This window comes from Tursiops truncatus, unplaced genomic scaffold (genome assembly GCF_011762595.2).
Source record: "Tursiops truncatus isolate mTurTru1 unplaced genomic scaffold, mTurTru1.mat.Y mat_scaffold_735_arrow_ctg1, whole genome shotgun sequence".
Classification (NCBI taxonomy): domain Eukaryota; kingdom Metazoa; phylum Chordata; class Mammalia; order Artiodactyla; family Delphinidae; genus Tursiops; species Tursiops truncatus.
The window spans coordinates 12,611-35,255 of record NW_022983391.1 but is presented as its reverse complement, the minus strand read 5'-3'; the positions used below and the strand labels follow the sequence as shown (position 1 = coordinate 35,255).

At 42.5% G+C, this 22,645-nt stretch overlaps 1 long non-coding RNA gene across 1 annotated transcript; it reads left to right on the top strand.

Moving 5' to 3' along the window:
• The first annotated feature begins 3,691 nt into the window (after nt 1-3,691).
• Nucleotides 3,692-21,539, top strand: LOC117310963 (uncharacterized). Its single transcript, XR_004524963.1, has 4 exons — nt 3,692-3,719; nt 12,080-12,147; nt 12,727-12,847; nt 21,214-21,539. It is a non-coding gene; the product is annotated as an uncharacterized lncRNA (long non-coding RNA).
• The last annotated feature ends 1,106 nt before the right edge of the window (nt 21,540-22,645 follow it).

Genomic DNA, 22,645 nt, shown 5'->3' with positions numbered 1-22,645 from the left:
AATTAATATACGATAAACTGCACGTATTTAAAGGATGCAGTTTGATAAGCTTTAGCATGTCTGCACCTGTGAACCCATAATCACACTCAAAATAAAGGGCGTTCAGTTGTCCTGTCTTAGTCTCCCCCCGTCTGGGGCAGTTCCTCAGTCTTTATGTTTCATGATGTTGACTTATTATTTTAACTTTTATTTTTGAGTTAACTTTAGACTTACAAGTTGCAGATGTAGTTTAAAGTGTCCATGTATCCCTCACTCAACTTCTTCCCCTAATGTTAACATTTTCACTTGATCATAGTACAGTTATCAGAACCAGGAAGTTAGCATTGGTATAATACTGTTAACGAAAGACCTTGTTCAGATTTCACCAGTGTTTTCGCTGCTGTTCTCTTTGTGTTCCACAACCCACATTGCTTTTATCCTGCCTTTTCTAACAGTTCCTGAGTCTTTCCTTGTAACCTTGACTTTGGAAGAGTATAGTACAGTTTGATAATGGTAGCCTGTCCCTCAGTTTGAATTTTGTCTGATGTTTTTTTTCATTTTGGCAAGAATAACACAGTATAATGCTGTGCCCTTCTCGGTGGATCATATCAGGAGGCCCATCATGTTGCTGTGTCTCATTACTGGTGAGGTTAACTTTGATCATTTGGTTAATGGTGCCTGCTATGTTTCTCCACTGTAAATTTACTTGTGGGGAGAAACTTTGAGACTATGCAAATATCCTGTTCTCATCCTACTTCTACTCATGAATTTTAGCATACGCTGATGAATTTTATAAAAGACCCTGTTCTTTTTTGTCTATTTAATAAATTGACATGTTTGTTTTGTAAATTTAAAGTGCACAGTGATACATTTACATATTGTAATATGATTGCCATTGAAGCAATTTTTATCACACTGTATCATTATAGTACAATATTATTGTCTATATTCATTATACTGTGTGTTAGATCTCTATGGCTTATTTACTGTTACAAGTTTGTACCCTTAAATACCATCAGTCTTATCTTCCCATCCCCTATCGTTTGGTAACCACCATTTCACTCTCTGTTTTATTTTGTTTTTTCTTTCCTGTTTGCCTTTTTCAGGTTCCGCATGTAAGTGATATCACACAGTACTTATCTATCTCTATCTGATTTATCTTGCTTAGTATAATGTACTCAAGGTCCATCTGTGTTTTTGCACATGGCAGGATATCCTCTTTTATCATGGCTGAATAATATTCCATTGTATATATATGTACCACATCTTTTTATCCATTCATCTGTTGATGGGCGTTTGGGTTGTTTCCATATCTTGGCTACTATAAATAACGCTGTGATAAACATGGATGTGCAAATATCTTATCAAAATCCTGTTTTCATATCCTTTGGGTTATACCCAGAAGTGGAATTGCTGGATCGTGTGGTAGACCTATTTTTAATTTTTAAAGAACCTCCATATCGTTTTCCATATAGTTGGACTGATTTACATTCCCACTAGCAGTGCATAAAGAGTTCTCTCTTCACAAATCTTCACCAGCACTGTGTTTCTTATCTTGATGATGGCCATTCTAACAGGTGTGAGGTGATAGCTCAGTGTGGTTTTTGATTAGCATTTCCCTGATGATTAGTGTGTGTGAGCATCTTTCATATGCCTACTGGCCATTTTGATATCCTCTTTGGAAAATGTCTTTTTAGTTCTTCTGCCCACTTTTTAATCGGAATATTTGTTTTTTGTTATGAAGTTGTGTTAGTTTTTATATATTTTGGAAATTAATCGCTTATCCAATATATGTTTGCAAAATTCTTCTCCAATTCTGTAAGCTTTAAAAGGTCCTTTTTGCATAAGTCTTAATTGTAAGTGAATTGTAACAGTGGGGACTGAGAAGAAAAGGCTGACAAGGGGCTCTTGGAGGAGAAGCTTGACACCTGAAGGATGTATAGAACTTGGAGATGTGATGGAGGGCCTTCTAGGCAGAGAAAAAAATAACGTGCAGAAGTTCAGAGGACAGAAACTGCAACATTTGGCTTCTAGCCTTATTTTCCTTCTGCTCTACCTCATTCATTGACTTTCCTCACGGGGGTCTCCTTCCTTACCCCACCCACTCATAAGTGGACTCCAGGGTGGCTGACCTGAGGACAAAGCATGCATAATAATTTGTGCTAAAATTTCACAAGTGGCCAGTAGCAATCACCAGGTGTTCTGGTAAAGATGCCTGACTCTGTGTATTTACCCCAGGTTATAAAGTCAGCTCGGGTCATGAAGAAAGCCGTGGGTCACCTTATTCCCTTCATGGAAAAAAAGAGAGAGAAGAAACCAAAGTGCTTCCTGGCACGATAGAAGACAAGGTGAGTCATTTTGTCCGAGCCCGTGGGCCCTGTGGGGATCGGCTCTGCACACTCTTACTGGGGTGTGGGTAGGGACCTAAGCCATCAGGCTTGGCTGTGTTTGTCATTGAAGATGAAAGGGAGGAATGATCCAGCTCTTTTACCAAATATCAGAATACCCGGATTTTTCCCATAAATGTGGCTTCATGAAATTTTAATAGGAACATAATTTTTCAAACAAAGCCCATGATTTCAAGACAAAAGCAGTTTGTTCATTCATCTACTGACTATTTACAAAGCTCCTACTACGTGCCAGGTACTGTGCTCGACACTGTAGCTAAAAAAGATTGGTCCCTACCCTTGAGATGCTGTTTAGTTTTGGATAACCTCTTAACCTCTTAACTGAATATTTCCTGTGTGCTGGTCATGTTCCTGTCACCACTTCTGGATTCAGATCCATTCTTGTTGGCTGTACCACCACAGTAAATCATTAAGCTTTTGACCTTGTTTAGCCCCTGTGAAGCTCAGGCAGCTTTGGCCCCTAGGATTCTGAATTCTAAAATTGATCTGAGTTTGTGAATGGCTCTTGCATAGTGTTTATAAAAATCCCGTTTGCCTTGTGTGCCTTTCTTTTCTTTTCTTCTTCCTCCCTTCCTTCCTTCTTCCTTCCTTCCTCCCTCCCTCCCTCCCTTCCTCCCTCCCTCCCTCCCTTTTTCCGAGGGAGGGAGTGCTGCCAGTCTGGACCAACAGTGTTGAAGCCCCCCTGCACTGGTCTGTTGTGGTCCTTCCCATTCTGACAGGACACGTGCGATTCACCGGCTCCTTCCTCTCCCTTTACTGCTAATAGTGAATGCTTATCAGACAGGTTTTGGGGTTAAGGATATGATCTTCAGCGATGGGACTGTTTTGTATTTGAACTTAAACTGTCCTTTGAGGTGATGGAATGCATGATCTTGGTTGAAGCCCCCTGAGCTAACCAGCTGGGCGGGCTTCCTTTGAGCTGCTGGGGCTTACAGCCGCCTTCTCACAGAGCATGGGACCTGGCTTCTGGGTCCATTTCTTTTTTTTTTTGGCCATGCCACGCAGCATGTGGAATCCTAGTTCCCCAACCAGGGATCAAACCCCCACCCCCTGCATTGAAAGCCTGGAGTCCTAACCACTGGACCACCAGGGAAGTCCCCCGGGTCCATCCTTGAGGTTGCCTTGGTTGTATTGAATTGCTTTCTGTGCTGATACCTGTCTGGCTTTGGAGAACTGGGTGATCTGCTCTGAAGTGACCACAGCGATGCTTAGCTGCTTGGCTTCCTCTCCAGGACCCTTACCAAGGTACCATTGTGCTGGCTACCGTGAAAGGCGATGTGCACGACATTGGCAAGAACATAGTTGAGTAGTCCTTGGCTGCAATAATTTCAGGTGAGTTAAGACCTGTCGTTTTCACCCCCTTTCTTATTTAAAGTACAAGCATTAACAGGGTAATTCTTTATTGGGTGCGAAGGGCAGGGTAGGGCAGTAGATGTTAGAGATTATTTTAATTTCTTTTTCTTCACTGTGTTTTCAAATTTTCTACATTGAACATACCTTTTCAAATGAAGGAAGTTAGTAATTATTTAATGTTGTATGTTCAGTAAGGACAAAAAGATAGAAAAAACTATTCAAGCAGTGTCAAAACAACAAGAGGCCTCTGGGGATTTGACCTCCGGCCAGAGGCTGGAACATTGGGTCCCACCCCATGGCCCATGACATTGAGCATATTTCCGTTTTCCTCTCCATGAACTGCCAGATTTTTAGAGCCAAGATCTTATTAAGACCTTCGCTAAATAGAGTTTTATAAGAAGGCTTTGACTGTACAGTTCTTTTTGCTTTGCTTAGAACAGAACCAGGCATGCATCCTGGTGTTGATGAAGCTAGTTTTTGAATGTTGTATACAGGTAAAATCCCTTTCTTATATCTTTCATTATAGTTGAATGATTATTCAGCGCAAATTTATTTCTATGTGAGAGCTCATGACCCACAGTAAGAGCATGTTTTGCTCAGATTTCAACATATTCTTTGTAATGAAAAGCCTAATATAACTAATGTCTTCTCTGGCCCATGTCCAACCAACAGTCTCTGAGTCATGGACTTCTTTCCAATGTGCGTTTTTCTCTGTAGAGAAGAGAGACTTGACTGCAGCTACAGCTGGGCTCCTGGGAGTTGTCTTTGCCCACTGTCGGATAATAATTACCCTCTAAGCCCCCGCCTACTCTCAAAAATATTTATCCATGTCTGCGTTCAAGGCTAATTAAATGCAGCTAAGAACCACTCAGAAAGGCTGGAGATGGAGGAGCAGTGTGAGGGCGGCACCTTCTTCCCTCTGACTGTCTTCACAGGCACTTCCGTTTGGCTGCCTGTTCACTGTCAAAGACTTAGCATTCTCTCCTGGTCCTGGAAATGAGGAATATTGTTCTTGGAATATATTAATTTTTTTTAAGATAAAAATACTGGAGATACAGTGGAGGTTGTTATAATGAGATTTTACCTATAGGATAAGTATTTGGACGAGAAATAAGTATTTGGATGAGGTATTTGCTTCCTAAAATCTCTGACATTTCTTCTGTTGTCTCATCTTTTCAAACCCTATGTGTTGGTTTCTATTTGCATTTATCATAATTAGTTCAAGTTCAGTTACGCTGATAAATGTTTATAGATCATCTACTACATACCATGCATTGTATCAGAGACACGAAAGTGATTGAGTTGACTTTTCTCCATTTAAGAACGTTACTGTTTATCAGGCTAAAAAGCAGGAACATGTTCAGTGGTGATAGTGGGACAAGAACTATTGAAAAGGCAATTTGTAGACAAACTCTCTACAGCAATTCTTGAGATATCATTGTCATGTGTTTATCATTTTTTATTATGAAAAATGGACAAGTAGTTGAGAGAATCATACCAGGAATGTATTTTCCTCCAGTTAAAACATTTTAAGGGACTTCCTTGGTGGCGCAGTGGTTAAGAATCCGCCTGCCAATGCAGGAGACATGGGTTTGATCCCTGGTCCGGGAAGATCCCACATGCCGCGGACCAGCTAAGCCTGTGCGCCACAACTACTGAACCTGTGCTCTAGAGCCCACGAGCCACAACTACTGAGCCCACGAGCCACAACTGCTGAAACCCACGCACCTAGAGCCCGTGCTCCGCAATGAGAGAAGCCACCGCAATGAGAACCCTGCTCACCGCAACGAAGAGTAGCCCCCGCTCGCCGCATCTAGAGAAAGCCCGCGTGCAGCAACGAAGACCAAAGCAGTCAAAAAAAAAAAAGAGGCCAGGGAAAACTGTGACCAGCATACTGCACTCTCCACTCCTGTGGCTCTGTGCGGTGAACTTATCTGGAGTAACTGGAGAAACGTCTTCTGATGAAATTCTATTCTTTTTGCAAAAAGAAAAAGTTAATGTGCAAACTTTTTCTATCAGGTCAAACACTCCTTTGGGTCTTATGTCTTATAACACATAGACTCTTGGCACTGGTGGGTTTAATGTTATGACATCAGCTAGTAGACAGGTGCCCCTGATAGCTGCTTTATATAGTTAAATGTATGCTTTTGCTGGGTATCCATGTTCCAGCTGATGCCTGGGTGAATCACCCAGCTAGTGAGTGAGTCTAGCAAACCATCCAGTACCAGATATTAATGCAACTTTCTCATTCCTGGTTCTTTGTCGTTGATGCAGTAAATCTCATGAAGAGACATGTTCTTTGTGGGGGAAAAAAGAAGTAAAGAGGACTGAAAGTGGTAGTTCTGTCTAGACAGAAAACACATTTTGTATGGGGATGATGCAATAGAATTTGCAGATTTGAGAATTTAAATGGTTCTGGGGATGTGTCCACCAAGAGTTTATTAATACCTAACATTTGTTTTCTGCTTCACAATTTATATAGTGCTTTTATATAACTGATTTTTCTTTTTCTTTGTTTTTTGGTATTCTTTTCCTGATTCCTTCCTTCCTTCCTCCCTCCCTCCCTCCCTCTTTCTTTCTTTCTTTTTGTTCATTCTTTTTATGGTTTTGATCCTGCTTTGCCTGCCTCAATTATTGTATTTCTCATTTTACACAGCTAGCAAGTGGCAGGCTGTACTCAGGGCTTCTGAATCCAAAAGTCGGGATTCTATGTTATGTCAGTTTAGCTTCCAGTATTTATTCCAGTTATAAACAACTTTAACTGTAATGTATAATATTAATATGCTAGTTAAATTCCTCTGAAGAAATAATTTAGAATACTTAAAAACATTTTTGATCAGATATTTGATTACATGAAAGTTGATTTTAGATATACTCTTTAATAATAATTATATAAAGAGACAAATGTGGACTTTCCCCATGTAACAGATAATGCACACTGTTTAACTGGGTAGAAAAAGTAGGATATATTAACAGAAATGTTAAAATTAGATATACATCTAGTACTTTAAAAAATATGGATCTGATGAAACAGATAATGAGGTATATTTTCATTTTAACCAGTGGTTCTTAATATAATTGTCTAGTATGGGTAAATAATACGCGATATATGGCTAAGAAGGGGACACTTTGAAACTGTATAATGTTAGAGCTTTCAGCTGAGTGAGGAAAACAACTGTATCTAAGTCAAGGGCGCACTAGAGACTTCTCCTAGCACCTCAACATGCTCTCTTTATAATTATTCGGAGGCTTTCAACTGTGTGTGTGTGTGTCTGTCTGTGTCTGTCTGTCGTTTTCTAGCTTAATTGAGATATAATTGACATATAACATTGTTTAAGGTGTAAAACGTTGATTTGATACACTTATATATTGCAGTATGATCACCACCATAGTGTTAGCTAACACCTCCATCACATCACATAATTACCATTTCTTGTTTGTGGTGAGCACATTAAGATCTACTTTCTTAACACTCTCAAGTATCATACAGTAGTTGTTAACTCCATTCATAGTGCTGTGTATTATATCCCTAGAACTTATTCATCTTCCAACTGGAAGTTTGTACCCTTGACCAGCATCTCCCCATTTCCCCACCCCTCAGCCCCTGGTAACAGCTGTCCTACTCTCTGTTTCTATGAGTTCAGCTGTTTTAGATTTCCTGTGTAAGCATATCCTACAGTATTTGTCTCTCTCTGTCTGACTTATTTCACTTAGCATAATGCCCTCATAGTCCATCCATGTCATAATGGCAGGGTTTCCTTCTTTCTTATGGCTTCTTATGGTTCCATCGTATGCATGTATCACTCCTGCTTTATCCATTTATCTGTTCTTAACCACAGCTTGGAAACCTTATAGGGGCTGCAGACTGGTACGGTACTCCCATCTAGTGGTGGTACCTGTGAATTGCAGGATCAGAAGAAGCTGCCACCTTTAACTTCATTTCACGTGACAGTAAATATGAGGCACCCTAAGTGGATGCAGATGCAAAGCTAGCTTTATATTCCATTTTAATTCCTTCTGGAGAGTAAAAGGGGCTTTATATATTACAATATTTATTTTCTAAATTGTATGAATTCTTAAATAGTATTGGATGCCTTTGCTAAGGCATTTAGTGCAGCTTACTTTTTTTCTGTATTAGAAACTCAAATTAAATGCCTGCATTTACAGCTCTGTTACAAGCACTTTAGAAAGATGATTATAAAATACAAAATTTTCCATAACATCATTTTTATTTTCTTTAATCTCTCATGTGGCAAAATATAAGAATGTGTATAAGAGGCCTACAGACACTGGGTATAGCTCAGAGTGCAGAAGGGAAACCAAGGGAAAGCCAAGGGAGGTGGAGAGTTATATGGGGGATGCAGGGAGTTGTAGTAAAGGGAAAGAAAATGGGAAGAGATGGTGGGAAGAATGGCAGCTGCCACGGAAGGCAGGGATGGGATTGACCCAGGCTTCAGATCCTTTCCTTCAGCCAGGGTTCCCCAGGGCCAGCTGTTTGTGATTCTGGACGTTCATAGTACTAGTTTCTGCCTGGGTGGCCCTCTTTTTTCCTTCATCCAGCTAATACCTACGTATTTTTTCAAAATGCAGCTGGAATCACCCTCCTGGGGTGCTTCTAGTTGTTACCGAGATTAGATGGTCTCCCACAGCACACTGTAAATGCCTCCTCTGTGGCACTTGTCACACCATATTCTAATTCAGAATATGAATTAGAATTCATATTCTAATGAACTCACATGTGCTCAGAAACTGATTTCTCAACTCACACATGCTCAGGAACTGATCCCCTTCTTCTGGGGTGGGGCTGGGGACAACCCGAGGCCTAGATTGGTTGTCCCTGGTGGTGAGCAGCCTCCTTCCTGTATCCCAGTGCCATAAATACTACTTTCTATGCATGGAAAACTTTGGGAAGTGCTCCTCTAAACAGTGATATATTTGACTGTCTCCCAGCAAGACCTCTTAAGACAGCCTAATACGTTGGAAGTTGAACTTGTACCCCAGACCCCTGGCTCACTGTTTCCAGACCTCTTCTTACCTGCCTGACTGCCGGTTGTCACTCTCTTGCTGATTTCTCCTTCTCTGTGTGACCCCTGAACGGGGGAGTGCTCCGAGGCTCAGCCCTGGGACCTCTTCTCTGTCTGTCCTCACTACCTAGGTTAGTGCTTCTCGGACTGTAATGTGCCTTCTGACCACCTGGGATCTTGATAAAGGTCAGATCAGGTTAAAGTAGGTCTGGTCAGATAGTCTTAGATCATCTCATTCAGTCTCATGACTTTTTTTTCTTGCTCCTCTCCCCTTTCATCTCCCCTCCCCTTCCCCTCCTCTCTCCCCACCTTCCCTCCCCCTTTCTCCCCACCCTCCACCCGCTTTTGGCAATTTATTTTTCTACATCTTTTACACACGGTCTGAGGACTTTTTAACACCATCTAATATGCTGTCAAGTCCCAGGTTTTATCCCCAGCATGGATCTGTCACCTGGACTCTAGGCTTACCTATCCAGATGACTACCTAAGGGCTCCATTTGGATAGCTAAAGAAACAATATTTTGAAGAACTAATCGCTGCCATTAAGATGCCCTCTACGGGGCTTCCCTGGTGGTGCAGTGGTTAAGAATCTGTCTGCCCATGCAGGGGACACAGGTTTGAGCCCTGGTCCAGGAAGGTCACATTTGCTGTGGAGCAACTAAGCCTGTGGGCCACAACTACTGAGCCTGTGCTCTAGAGCCCGCGAACCACAACTACTGAGCCCACTTGCCACAACTACTGAAGCCCGTGCACCTAGAGCCCGTGCTCCGCAACAAGAGAAGCCACTGCAATGTGAAGCCCACACGCTGCAACGAAGAGTAGCCCCTGCTCGCCGCACCTAGAGAAAGCCCGCACGCAGCAACGAAGACTCAACGTGGCCAAAAATAAATAAATAATAAAAATTTAAAAAAGAAAAATGATGCCCTCTTCTCCCCCTCTGACCTTACTCCCTACAGCTTTCTCCTTCCTCCATTTCTGTCCGGCCACGAGGTCTCCTTAGTTTTCCTCAAACAAAAGCAAGCATCACACGATGTTCCTGAACGATACAGTGCCTAAAACAAGAAAAAGAATTGAGAGCAAGATGATTCTTGCCATCATACTGATGATTTTTAATTGAATTTTTAAAATATATGCAATGCTGAAAGCAGTCAGCTTGAAATACAGTATCTGATATGCATATATCTTGCTATTTACTTTATAATTACTATTTCTTATAGCTTATGCTAATTCTAGTTTTAATATATAATACAACTAAGCTTAGTCACAGAATCTAGTTGCCAGATGAGTGCAATGTGCTAAAAAAAAAAAAAAAGGGTTCCACCTTGCCCCTGTTATAACCTGCAGGCCCCATCATCAACACTTACAGCATTTGTTCTCTACTGGCTTAGTGCTAACAGACCTGAATAGAGTTAGCATTGATTTGAAATTGTGTACTTAACTGAGGATTCCATATATGCTAGTTTATTTTTTTTAATTTAAGTAATATGGCAACAAACTAAAAAATCTAACCGTATGAGAAGGTATATAGTGAGAAGCAAGGCCCTTCCTGCCCCTGGTGTCCAACTACACCCACCTGTTAGCAGCTGACATGATGTCAGGTAGTAGTTCTTAAGCATTGATTTTTTTTTTATTTAAAATTATCTTGCCTATTTAGTTTAAGAATTGTTGACATTAGGAAGCAAGTGAAAACGCGTACTGTAATTTTTTAACATCTTTATAACAAATACTTATGATCAAATTAAATTGTCAAAATGACTGACATTCCGTGTACTCTCTAAATCTAGAAGAGTAGTTTATAGAACATTTTCAAGGCAGAAGTCCCATTTTCTCCGAGTTCCAGAAAGCTGTCTCCTCCCTGAGTTACAGTTCCTTGGTGTTACTCTGTCCTCTGAGCGTAACAGGCTCCAGGCTTCCTTTGCCCAGTTGCATCCCCCTTCTCATGTGCCCGCCCAGGGTCAGCTCTTCCTTTGAGTCTCACTCCATCTCTCGTGGTTACCTGCTCTCTGATTCAGTCTCCCTCTCCCTCAACTTAAGTCACCAGATTCCTTCTCGTCAGCGTTTCATGTGCAGGAACTGACCTCTTCTTGCTTATCCTCCTAGTTGGCTTCCATGTAGGGTATACTGTTCAGTTGATATTTATTGAGTCAACTTACCCAGCATCTTTATTGGCCTACATGGCTAAGAAGATGGATTTTGGTGTCAGATCCTGGTTCAAACCTCAGCTCTGCTACTGATTAGTTGTTTGACTGGACAAGATGTAACTTCTGGGCCCACACTTCTCTGGGCCCTTCCTCATTAAAATGTAAAAATCATGTTTTCAAGAATTTTAAAAATAGAGAGTATTAATTGGTAAAACCTGCCTCAAAATCGAGTTTAAAATATGAATCAAGCATCGTAAAAATATTTATATTCTTTAATGCAATAATGCCATTTGTATTAACCATCCAGTGTATATATTTGGATAAATGCATGAAGTAAAATATGAAAACAAACCACAGAAAATGGGCCCCATGGTAGTGCTTCCATGCAGAGTTCCTGTGAGGGTTAAACAAGATTGTTTATGCAGAAGGCTTAGCATAGTGGAAACAACCCAGGTGTCCATTGACAGGTGGATGAATAAACACCCTGTGGCACATTCATACAATGGAATATTATTCAGCCTTAAAAAGGAATGAAGTTCTGACACAGGCTACAACGTGGAGCATCCCCGAAGTCATTATGCTAAGTGATATAAGCCACACACAAAAGGACAAATAATGTATGATTCCACTTATATAAATACCCAGACTAGGCAAATTCATAGAGACAGAAAGTAGAGTAGAGGTTACCAGGGGCTGGGACGGGCCGATCAGGGATTGTTGCTGAGGGATTGCAGAGTTTCTTTTGGGGCGATGAAAGAGTTTTGAAAATAAATGCTGGTGATGGTTGCACACCATTGCAACTGACTGATTAGTGATGCTGAATTGTACTTAGGTTAAAATGGCAAATTATGTGTTATATATATTTTACCAGAGCTTAGGAAATAATAGTGTCCTCTATCAAAAATTATTGAATTGTCTACTTTAAATAGGTGGATTAGATGCTCTGTGGATTAAGTCGGCAAAGGTGTTTAAAAAAGCTCAGCATAGTCCCTGACGCATGGTCAGTTCCTAATAAATGGCAGTCGTCGATGAGTTGGTGGTTGATATTTAGTGAGCTTTTCAGTGTGATTCCAGTTTACGTTAGAGTAATATTTAATGGCTAAATAAAAATGTTCGTCTAGCTTTTTCCTAATGGGTTCTCATTAATTTTCTCACATCTCATTTCTGTGCCCAGAGTTATTGACTTAGGAGTCATGACTCCATGTGACAAGATACTGAAAGCTGCTCTCGACCACAAAGCAGGTACTGTGCAGCCGTGCTCCTGGGCATTTCAGTAAATACCATTTCCTCCCATTGTCTGTCTGTCGGTGAATAGCCATGGCCCAGCCCATGTGGGATGGTGGGACATTCAGACCTTCAAGTGCTAGCTGTTCCTGGGGGTGCTGTCATTGCCGTTCATAATGGAGACAGAAGGGGTGAGCAGGTAACCGTGAAACTCCTCTCTAGCTATGAGAAGGGGAATGGGGACAGGCTTCTTCAAAGAGAACAGTTTTATCAGACTTTTTTCCTCTGTGTGTAGTTGCTTTTATGTTTCTTCTGACACTGTGACACATGGAGTCTGGGAAATCATGAACTAACAATTGTGCGGCTTCCCGAAACTGTGGCAAGCATATTATTGCAACTTGAAGTTGCAAATCATATTTACTCCTGAAAGCAAAAAATAAATTGAAAACCCCAGTCAGAAGAGAAGCCTCAGAATTAGAAATTGGGAATTTATCTTCTGTCTTGTGGTCTTTATTACAAAGTTTTGAAAATGAGTCTTCATACTTTTCCTCTCATCCTCCGTCTCACTGTCCTTTTTTCTCTTTTTTTAAATAATAGATATAATTGGCCTGTCAGGACTAATCACTCCTTCCCTGGATGAAATGATTTTCGTTGCTAAGGAAATGGAGAGATTAGCTATAAAGATTCCGTTGTTGATTGGAGGAGCTACCACTTCGAGGTAAGTCATGCTACTGAGCTTTGTGCTTCCCTTAAATTCTCTTAAATGCCAGCATTTAAAAACAGTGATAAAACCTGACTTTTTTCTTATGCATAGTGCATTGGCTTCTTATTATATAAATACATGAACTTTCCAGCCTTCACACCACGAGAGCCAGAATCATTTGGGGGCCTGCTGCAGGAAACTCCTCTGTCATCTACCCCCTCTCCCTGTTTTTGGATTCCTTTGGCCTGCAGTCCTCTTTTCCTTCATCTTCTCACCTCCCATTCAGTTCCTGAGACTTCTAACGAACACTTATCCTCTTGAAATCAAACCGAGTGGAGAAGCTGTGTTTTTTGGTACAAAAACACTGCTTGAACTTTAGCCCACTCTCTGTCTTGAAGCAGGTATCTGACTGAATAATTACAGGTTCTCTTGAAGAAACTCCGACCTTGTCATAGTTGAGATAGAAAGCTGACCTAGAGAGAATGAATCAGAGGATCACTTTGGGAAGTTGTTTCTGAAAGAGAGACCTTTGGGAACCTTTGGGTCAAATAATTTAAAGAGAAAGTTCAAATTCGGTCACATGATTATTATTCAGTTTGTCGGATTTCTCCTGGGGTCACGATCATAATGATATTTGGTGAGAGGTATGTTAATTATGGGTATTAGACTTTAAAAACATTTTATTTTATATTGGAGTGTAGTTGATTAACAATGTTGTGTTAGTTTCAGATGTACAGCAGAGTGATTTAGTTGTACATACACGTAGATCCATTCTTTTTCAAATTCTTTTCCCATTTAGGTTGTTAGGTAATGTTGAGCAGAGTTCCATGGATATTAGATTTCTCATGACACATTCCTTATGCCCCATGTAGTTCACTTTGGCAGGGAGCAGTGCCCAGGAGGAGCATTGACCTTGATGGTCACACAAGCATGCAGTTTACTTTTCTGATACAATATACAGTAGATGTGGGACAAAGCTATTCCAGAGTTCCTTTCACTCTGGAAACAACTGTATGTTAAGCCATTTGTATTAGGGATCTCCACAGAAACAGGATCAGTAAGGGGTGTGTGCGTGTGTGTGTGTGTGTGTGTGTGTGTGTGTGTGTGTATCTATACAGGGGGTGTGGGGGAAGGGAGGGAGAGTGATTGATTTTAAGGAACTGGCTTATGCGATATGGGGGCAGGTATGTCTGAAATCTACAGGGAACGTGGGCAGACTGGAGGCCAGGCAAGAGTTGCTGTTGTATCTTGAGTCCACAGGCAGTCTGGAGGCAGAAGGCCTTCTTCCTCTGGCGACTGCAGCCTTTTCTCTTAAGGTCTTTAATTGATTGGATGAGGCCCACCCACACGGAGGACAATCTGCTTTACTCAGAGCCTACTGATTTAAATGTTAATCATATCTAAAAAATACCTTCACAGAAACATCTAGATTGTTGTTTGACCAAAAACTGGGTACCATGGCCTACCCAAATTGGCACATAAAATTGACCATCCTTCCATTTATAACCTGAATGGACCATGTTCATGAATAGTCAGGGTTCTATGTCATGTATCCACTAATTACTTTTCATACTTGAAGGACTCAGTAGTGTGGCTATCGTTGCTCACATTAGAAAACTAGGTTTGTTTTTCCCGAAGGACTTACCCACTAGGATACTGGCAGATCGTTCTCCAGGGATATGACCAACCATCGATAACTGAGGTTTCAGTGAGCATGGTTGTGGGTACTTGATGATTATAGTGTGAATATTCATTAGCTTAGCAAAGAGAATGGTAAGGGAATCTACAGATTATTGTCAAAATGAAAGACCTTTTAAAATCATGGTTGTAAAAGAGGATAAATAAATACTTAAATGAGCAGATGTAATGAAATGCATTATGAGTTATGTAAATGTGATGCTGGTTTCCAAATGAGAACCACTTTATGTGGACACTGCACTCGGGAATTCAATACCAGGAAACCACATGTGCTACTTGTGCAAGTTGGAATGTTACCAATAGTTAATTCTACTGTATCTCTTACCAAGTAAGAGCCACCAGATTAAAGAGGTTTCTTAAAAAATAACCAGAAGTAACATGACTAACCTCTCAGGATACATCATTGGCAAACTTAGCCATAAAGGACTCTCATGGCTATGACTCTATACCAGTTATAACCTGGTATATCAAGTTAAAATTAATCATATCAGAAATCACCCACAGTCTTAGTGCTATTGTAGAATATCTATTCTCATCATCTGGGAAACTAAATGTGTTCCTCCAAGGAGAGAGAAATCTGGATCCCATGACCTCCCAAGGTCTCTTTAACTCTCTGATGTTTTGTTTCTCGATGAGCTTTTCTGGTTCTATTCTCTTCCATGCCTGTTGCAGTTTCTGAAAAATTATTTAGAAAATAAAAGCCAGTAGTGATGCTTCCAGGTAACCATCCCCTTCTCCATTGTGGTGCAAGGGCAGCCTTTGAAAAACAGATTCTCGTGCAGCCTCCAGGAATGTCAGTGTAAAATTCCCCCTTCTGCCTTCATTTTAAAGTGGTGACAGTGGGTGAGGTCTCAGACCTGGAGGCTTGCTTCGTCAAGCCCTCTTATTTAAGTAAGCACTTTTGCTAAGTATAGCACTCATGTAGAAAAGTACACAAGTCACAGGTAAACAACTTGATGAATTTTTTAAAAAATGAAACCACCCATGTAATAACCCCCAGATCAAGAAATAGAACATTAATGACACTCTGGGAACTTCACTGGATCCCCCGACCTAGTCATTCTATCTTCTATCACCACAGTTTGGTTTTGTCTGCATTTCAACTTTGTGTAAGTGGAATCCTACTGTAGTATTCATTCTTCTGTGTCTCGCTCAACATTACGTCTTTAAGGCCTAAACTCATTATTACAGTAGCGTTTTTGTTTTTTTTCCCATTGTGGTATAATATTGCATTGTATTATGCCCTCTGGCTTATTTATCCATGCTAGTGTTGGTGGACATTTGGGTTTTTCCAGTTTGGGGCTATTACACAGAATGCTGCTATGTATGTGTTTCTGCCCTGAAGCAGACTTGCTGGGTCACAGAATATGCATATGGTCATCGGCATTAGATATTTTTTCTAAAGTGATTTTATTAATTTATACTCCCACCGGCAATTAAGATATTTCCAATTATTCCACATCCTTTTCAGTTTTATCCATTTTAGTGTGTGCGTAACAATATCTTGCTAAGGTCTTCATTTGTATTTCTCTACTGACTAATGATGTTGAGTACCTTTTCATGTGTATATTGACCACTTGGATATGCTTTTTAAATCTTTTTTTTTAATTAGGTATTCTGCCCTTTTTATTCTTTTACTGATTTGTATGCATTCTTTATATTGGAAACAAGACTCTTTATCAGAAATATGTATTGCAAATAGAGTTTCCAATATGGCTTACCTTTTGCTGTCTTAGTGGTATTTTGGGTAACAAAGTTCTTCATTTTCATGAAGTCTGATTATCGATCTCTTTATGGTTAGTGCTTTTCGCATCTGTGTAAGAAGGCTTCTACCCTAGGAGAGTCAGCTTTGCTAGAAAGCATTTGGGAGTTTGAATGTCTCAGAAGTCATCTGAGAACGCTTATCGTCACCTCCTACAGACCTGTGGAGGGCTCAGCAGAGGCCCAGTTCTTTCCTTTGCTGTTTTTGATCAAATGGAGGCTCAGGACTTCCAAATTCTCATGAAAGCAGATCTGTGAGGGGAATAGCAGCATGGCTTTTCCAAACCTCAGGGGCCTGAGGTAGGTAGCGTGAGAGAATTAGAACTGTACCCCCAAGACACGAAATGAGGCTTGAGGATGGATCCTTGGAGAGGCTGAAAGGGTTATACAGATTTGGGGTCATATGTGGGTAGAAATCTGTTTGGAATGGCCCTTTTTAACCTGTAGCTATAAGAGACTAGAAAACTGAATTTTCTCCTGTCTGTAATACAGATGGTTTTGTATCACAAACTAGAAATGACTTTAATGGAAATCTGGCCCTTTTAGCTACAGAACTTCTCAAGGGCACAAGTCTGGCAGTTAGCTCTCAATTTGTAACTGGTTTAAAGCCAATAACTGCAAAGTGTCTTTTTCAATTATCTTTTGTGTAGTTTAAACTTGGAGAATTCAACAGGAAGTCACATTGCTCAAAGCTGGAGGTAATTTCTGAGTTTTCTGTTGTTTTTTTTTTTAACTGCTATGAGGTAAGGTGCTGAATTACATACTGATAATATTTTCCTCTGTATAGGATTTCAAAGAATGAATTTTACATGCTAATCTCACTCCTGATTCCATCTTTTTTTAAAATAAATTTATTTATTCAATTTATTTATTATTTTTGGCTGCGTTGGATCTTTGTTGCTGTGTGCGAGCTTTTTACTAGTTGCAGCGAGTGGGGCCTACTCTTCGTTGCGGTGTGGTGGGCTTCTCATTGCAGTGGCTTCTCTTGTTGTGGAGCACAGGCCCTAGGCGTGCGGGCTTTAGTAGTTGTGGCTCCCGGGCTTCAGTACTTGTGGCTTGAGGGCTCTAGAGCGCAGGCTCAGTAGTTGTGGCGCAAGGGCTTAGTTGTTCTGTGGCATGTGGGATCTTCCTGGACCAGGGCTCGAACCCGTGTCCCCTGCATTGGCAGGCGGATTCTTTTTTTTTTTTTTTTTTTGTGGTACGCGGGCCTCTCACTGTTCTGGCCTCTCCCGTTGCGGAGCACAGGCTCCAGACACGCAGGCTCAGCGGCCATGGCTCACCGGCCAGCCGCTCCGCGGCATGTGGGATCCTCCCAGGACCGGGGCACGAACCCGCGTCCCCTGCATCGGCAGGCAGACTCTCAACCACCTGCGCCACCAGGGAAGCCCGGCAGGCGGATTCTTAACCACAGCGCCACCAGGGAAGCCCTCCTGATTCCATCTTAATTTTCCCATCCTTATTTCCCATTTTCTCTCATTTTTTCTCATCAAATTTTAAGTTTTGGTTATGCTGCATTTATGTAAAACACTAGTTCTGAGATAGGGTATGACATGAAATAAGTGCTTGTTCTTTTTTTTTTTTTTTATTGCGGTACCACGGGCCTCTCACTGTTGCCTCTCCCGTTGCGGAGCACAGGCTCCGACGCGCAGCTCAGTGGCCATGGCTCACGGGCCAGCCGCTCCGCGGCATGTGGGATCCTCCCGGACTGGGGCACGAACCTGTGTCCCCTGCATCGGCAGGCGGGCTCTCAAACCACTGTGCCACTAGTGAAGCCCGGAGTGCTTGTTCTTTTTCAGAGTGTTAAAAAAGATCTTCTAAGGCTAACATGATCATGCCTATTTGGCTGGTGTGGGAGGTGACTAATTAAATCCTAAATGTTTGACTAGTGACTTAGCAGAGATGGATTTGAGATTCAGCCTCAGCGTTAGCCCTTTGCCCTAGGTACGTAGGAAGGGGAGGAGAGTTTCTACTGTTTTGCATCTTTTCAGACTTCAGAAAGAAATCTTTCAGCTGGAGAAGTTCGTGTAAACGGGAGCTTAGGAAAAAAGTGGAATCATTGTCAAACTGGAAGCACTGTTTTTTTTTGTTTTTTAAGTAATGATGTGGTATTTTTATTTTTATATTTTGCGGTACGCGGGCCTCTCACTGTTGTGGCCTCTCAGCGTTGCGGAGTACAGGCCCCGGACACGCAGGCTCCAGAGGCCATGGCTCACGGGCCCAGCCGCTCCGCGGCATGTGGGATCTTCCCAGACCGGGTCACGAACCCGTGTCCCCTGCATCGGCAGGGCGAACTCTCAACCACTGCGCTACCAGGGAAGCCCTGATGTGGTATTTTGTTTGTTTGTTTACTTTGGCTGCACTGCGCGGCATGGTGGAATATTAGTTCCCCGACCAGGGATGGAACCTTCACCCTCTGCAGTGGAAGCGCAGAGTCTTAACCACTGGACTGCTAGGGAAGTCCCCGGAAGCACCCCTGATAGCTGGGCAAGCTCAAATTTCATACCTGTGGCTCATCCAGCTTGGACAGTGTTTGCGCTGGAAAGGAGCACTTTGATTTGTTTTGTTTGTCTTTTTAAATCATGAAATCCATCCATTTCTTCTCAGTTCCCTTTCCCAGAAGATCATCAAAGAGAGAATGGCCAGAATTACACTGAGAACCCTTGGATACTTACTAAATATCAATTATATTGATTTAAACATTGTAAATTTTACTGGCTGTCCTTAAAAGATATGTCACTGAAGTTACGTCAGGGCTTAAAACATTGTTTCCTGGGGAACTTCATGCAGAAGAAAGACTGAGGTATATTTGTGTGTCTCAAGTTACTAAGGAAGCATCTGAGGAAGAGGACGCATACAGAGTCTAACTTGTGTTTTGAACTGGAAGCAACATCTTCTTTATAACTTTTCCTACTGTTTGAAAAATCTTCACTCCCTCATAGACTACCCAGATATTTTCAGAATCTTCGGTCCCCAAACACACAATAGGCACAAAACGGGTCATGAGGAGGCAGTGGTGTTCTTTAGGCTGCTCCAGGGCCGAGATGCAGCTCCCCCTGCTGGTGGGCCTCCCAATCCAGAAGGCATCTCCTGCGCTAACTGGCCTAGGCCTCAACTTCCATCTCACAGCCCAGTTCTGGTGGATTATGGCTTTAGACCTTTGCTTCCTATTTATGCACAGAAATATGCTTAGAAAGGGGACAGGTGAAATGTTAGAGGCCTTGTCTGTCTCATTATGAATAAGTCTTTAGAGCCTTCCCTTAGAAGCCTCTTAAAAACACACTCACACAAATAATGCACCTTTAATATTCTCTTGGTTTTTAAAAATTACCTCAGTAATCCACACTTATTAGACATGTCAGACAATTCAGAGGAATGGAAAGTAAAATTAGTCTCTCCCTTCCCACTTTCAGTCCCAGTTCTAACCTCCGTATAACCAGTGCTGACTCTTTGATGTCTGTTTCTCTGTGTTTTCTAAATATACAGACACTTATATACAAGTTGATTGGTTGGGGCAGGTTGAGGGTGGTAGTGTTTTGTTTATTTTTGGCTGCATTGGGTCTTCGTTGCTGCGTGCAGGGTTTCTCTGCTTGTGGCGAGCGGGACTACTCTTCGTTGTGGTGCACGGGCTTCTCATGCGGTGGCTTCTCTTGTTGCGGAGCATGGGCTCTTGGCGTGCGGGCTTCAGTATTTGTGGCATATGGGCTCAGTAGTTGTGGTGCATGGGCTTAGTTGTTCCGCAGCATGTGGGATCTTCCCGGACCGGGGCTCGAATCCGTGTCCCCTGCATTGGCAGGCAGATTCTTAACCACTGTGCCACCAGGGAAGCCCTGTTTTGTTTCTTTTTAAAATAAATTGTATTAAACATACTGTTTTGCTACTTTAGTTTTCCTTATAAAGTAGCATATTCTGGACATCTTTCCAAATGAAAATACATTTTAGTTGAGGGGAAAGAATATGAAAGTATCTGACTTGGGGAAAGTTGCTGCTACATTAAGGGGGAAGGAAGGAGAAGAAAAGACTGGGAACACTGTCCATCTTGTGGAAACTACTGTTGTCACCCTTTTATGTGGAATTGTGGCAAAGTTCACACTTCTGTCCCAGCTTCAGGGTCCTGGTTTAACTACAGTAGCGTAGGGTGTATACATTTTTCAGTTCTCACTTTAATATGTTATGTTCCGTAATGAAATAGCAGATGTGTAGCCTATGCTATTGCTATAAACATTCAGCAATCAGAGGGCAATTCTGTGGTAAATTAGGTAATTTTAAGGATTTAAAGGGTGTTTCTTCCTCAGAACTGACATTTTCAAGTTTGGCAAAAGGGATTGGGGCTGAGCTAGTGTTAGGATAAGATATTGTTGCTTTGGCCTCTCTGTGTTACTTTGTGTTGAATTTATTTACGGTCCAAGACTCCTTTGTACAAGTACAAGGTGGGCTTGAGGTGGAGAGGTGTTATTGTCTCCCGGGGTCAGGGAGCAGCAGCTGGGGAGTGGTGACCCGTAGCCCCTGCCAGTGTCTGGTTCTCCAGGGCTCCTGGCTGGAGGCCTAGCTCATCGGCAGGAAGAAACGCCACTTGACCTTTATGACAGCAAAGTGCTGTGCCTGTGCCGGTCCGTTCCCTTACTTCAGACAGGCTGCTAGTACAGAGAGCTGAGGACACCATCCTTCTCATTTTCTCCTAGGTTTCTTTGTAGTCTGGGCCAAAAATCCATGCCTTTTTCCCCTTGGCTTCCCCCTCTTAGGGTGGGGAGAAAGTCATTCTCATTTTCCAAGGGAAATTTGGAGTTCAATATTTATAACTACCTTGAAATCTTTCTCTGGAAGGCACTGTAGAATCACATTATCTCTAATGGTTCTGAACGAGACTTGTGTAGGAACTGTCAGCCCTGACGGATGTGGTTTTTCTCCCTGACGCCTCTTTTCAGAACCCACACAGCAGTTAAAATAGCCCCAAGATACAGCGCGCCTGTGATCCACGTCCTGGACGCATCTAAGAGCGTGGTGGTGGTAAGTGTGGGCCTCGCGTTGTTTCAGAGCTCCTGTGAAGGCAAAACAGAGAGCGCTGAGAGTTAGAGCTGCTATGAAGGGGCAACAGAGAGCGCTGAGATTTAGTCAGAGCTGCTGTGAAGGTGCGACAGAGAGCACTGAGAGATAGAGCTGCTGTGAAGGGGCAACAGAGAGCGCTGAGAGTTAGAGCTGATCTGAAGGGTCAACAGAAAGCACTGAGAGTTAGAGCTGCTATGAAGGGGCAACACAGAGCGCTGGATTTAGTCCAGAGCTGCTATGAAGAAGCAACAGAGAGGACTGAGAGTTAATAGCTGTTGTGAAGGGACAACAGATAGCTGTGAGAGGTAGTTAGAGCTGCTGAGACCGGGCAACAGAGAGGAGGTGAGAGTTAGAACTGCGTTGAAGCGGCAAACACAGAGCGCTGAGATTTATTCAGAGCTGCTCTGAAGGGCAACAGAGCTGCTGAGAGTTAGAGATGCGTTGAAGGGGCAACAGAGCTCGCTGAGGTTTACAGCTGCCATGAAGGGGCAACGGAGCGCGCTTAGAAGTAGAGCTGCTCTGAAGGAGCAAACAGACCACGGAGAGTTAGAGCTGCTGTGGAGGGGAAACAGAGAGCGCGGAGATTTAGTCAGAGCTGCTCTGAAGGGCAACAGAGAGCGCTGAGAGTTAGAGCTTCGTTAAAGGGGCAACACAGAGTGCTGTGAGTTAGAGCTGCACTGAAAGGAGCAAATGAGAGCACTTAGCGTTAGAGCTGCTGTGAAGGGGCAACAAACAACACTGGAAGTTAGAGCTGCTGAGAAGGGGCAACTGAGAGCACTTAGACTTACAGCCACTGTGAAGGGGCAACAGAGAGCCCAGACATTCAGGGCTGCTGTGAAGGGGAAACAGAGTGTGGAGTTACAGCTGTTGTGAAGGGGGAAACAGAGCTCCCTGGGTTTAGAGCTGCTGTAAAGGGGCAACTGAGAGCGCTTAGAATTAGAGCTGCTCTGAAGAAGAAAAGAGAGCGCTGAGAGTTAGAGCTGCTGTGAAGGGGCAACAGAAAGCGCTGAGATTTAGTGCTACTCTGAAGGGCAACAGAGCGTGCTGAGAGTTAGAGCTGCTGTGAAGGAGCAACACAGCGCGCTGAGATTTAGTCAGAGCTGTAGTGAAGGGGCAACAGCGAGCGCTGAGAGTTAGAGCTGCGTTGAAGGGGCAACAGAGCTCGCTGAGGTTTACCGCTGTTGTGAAGGGGCAACTGAGAGCGCTTAGAGTTAGAGCTGCTGTGAAGGGGCAACACAGATCGCTGAGATTCAGTAAGAGCTGCTCGGAAGGGAAAACAGAGGGGGCTGAGTGTTAGAGCTGCTGTAAAAG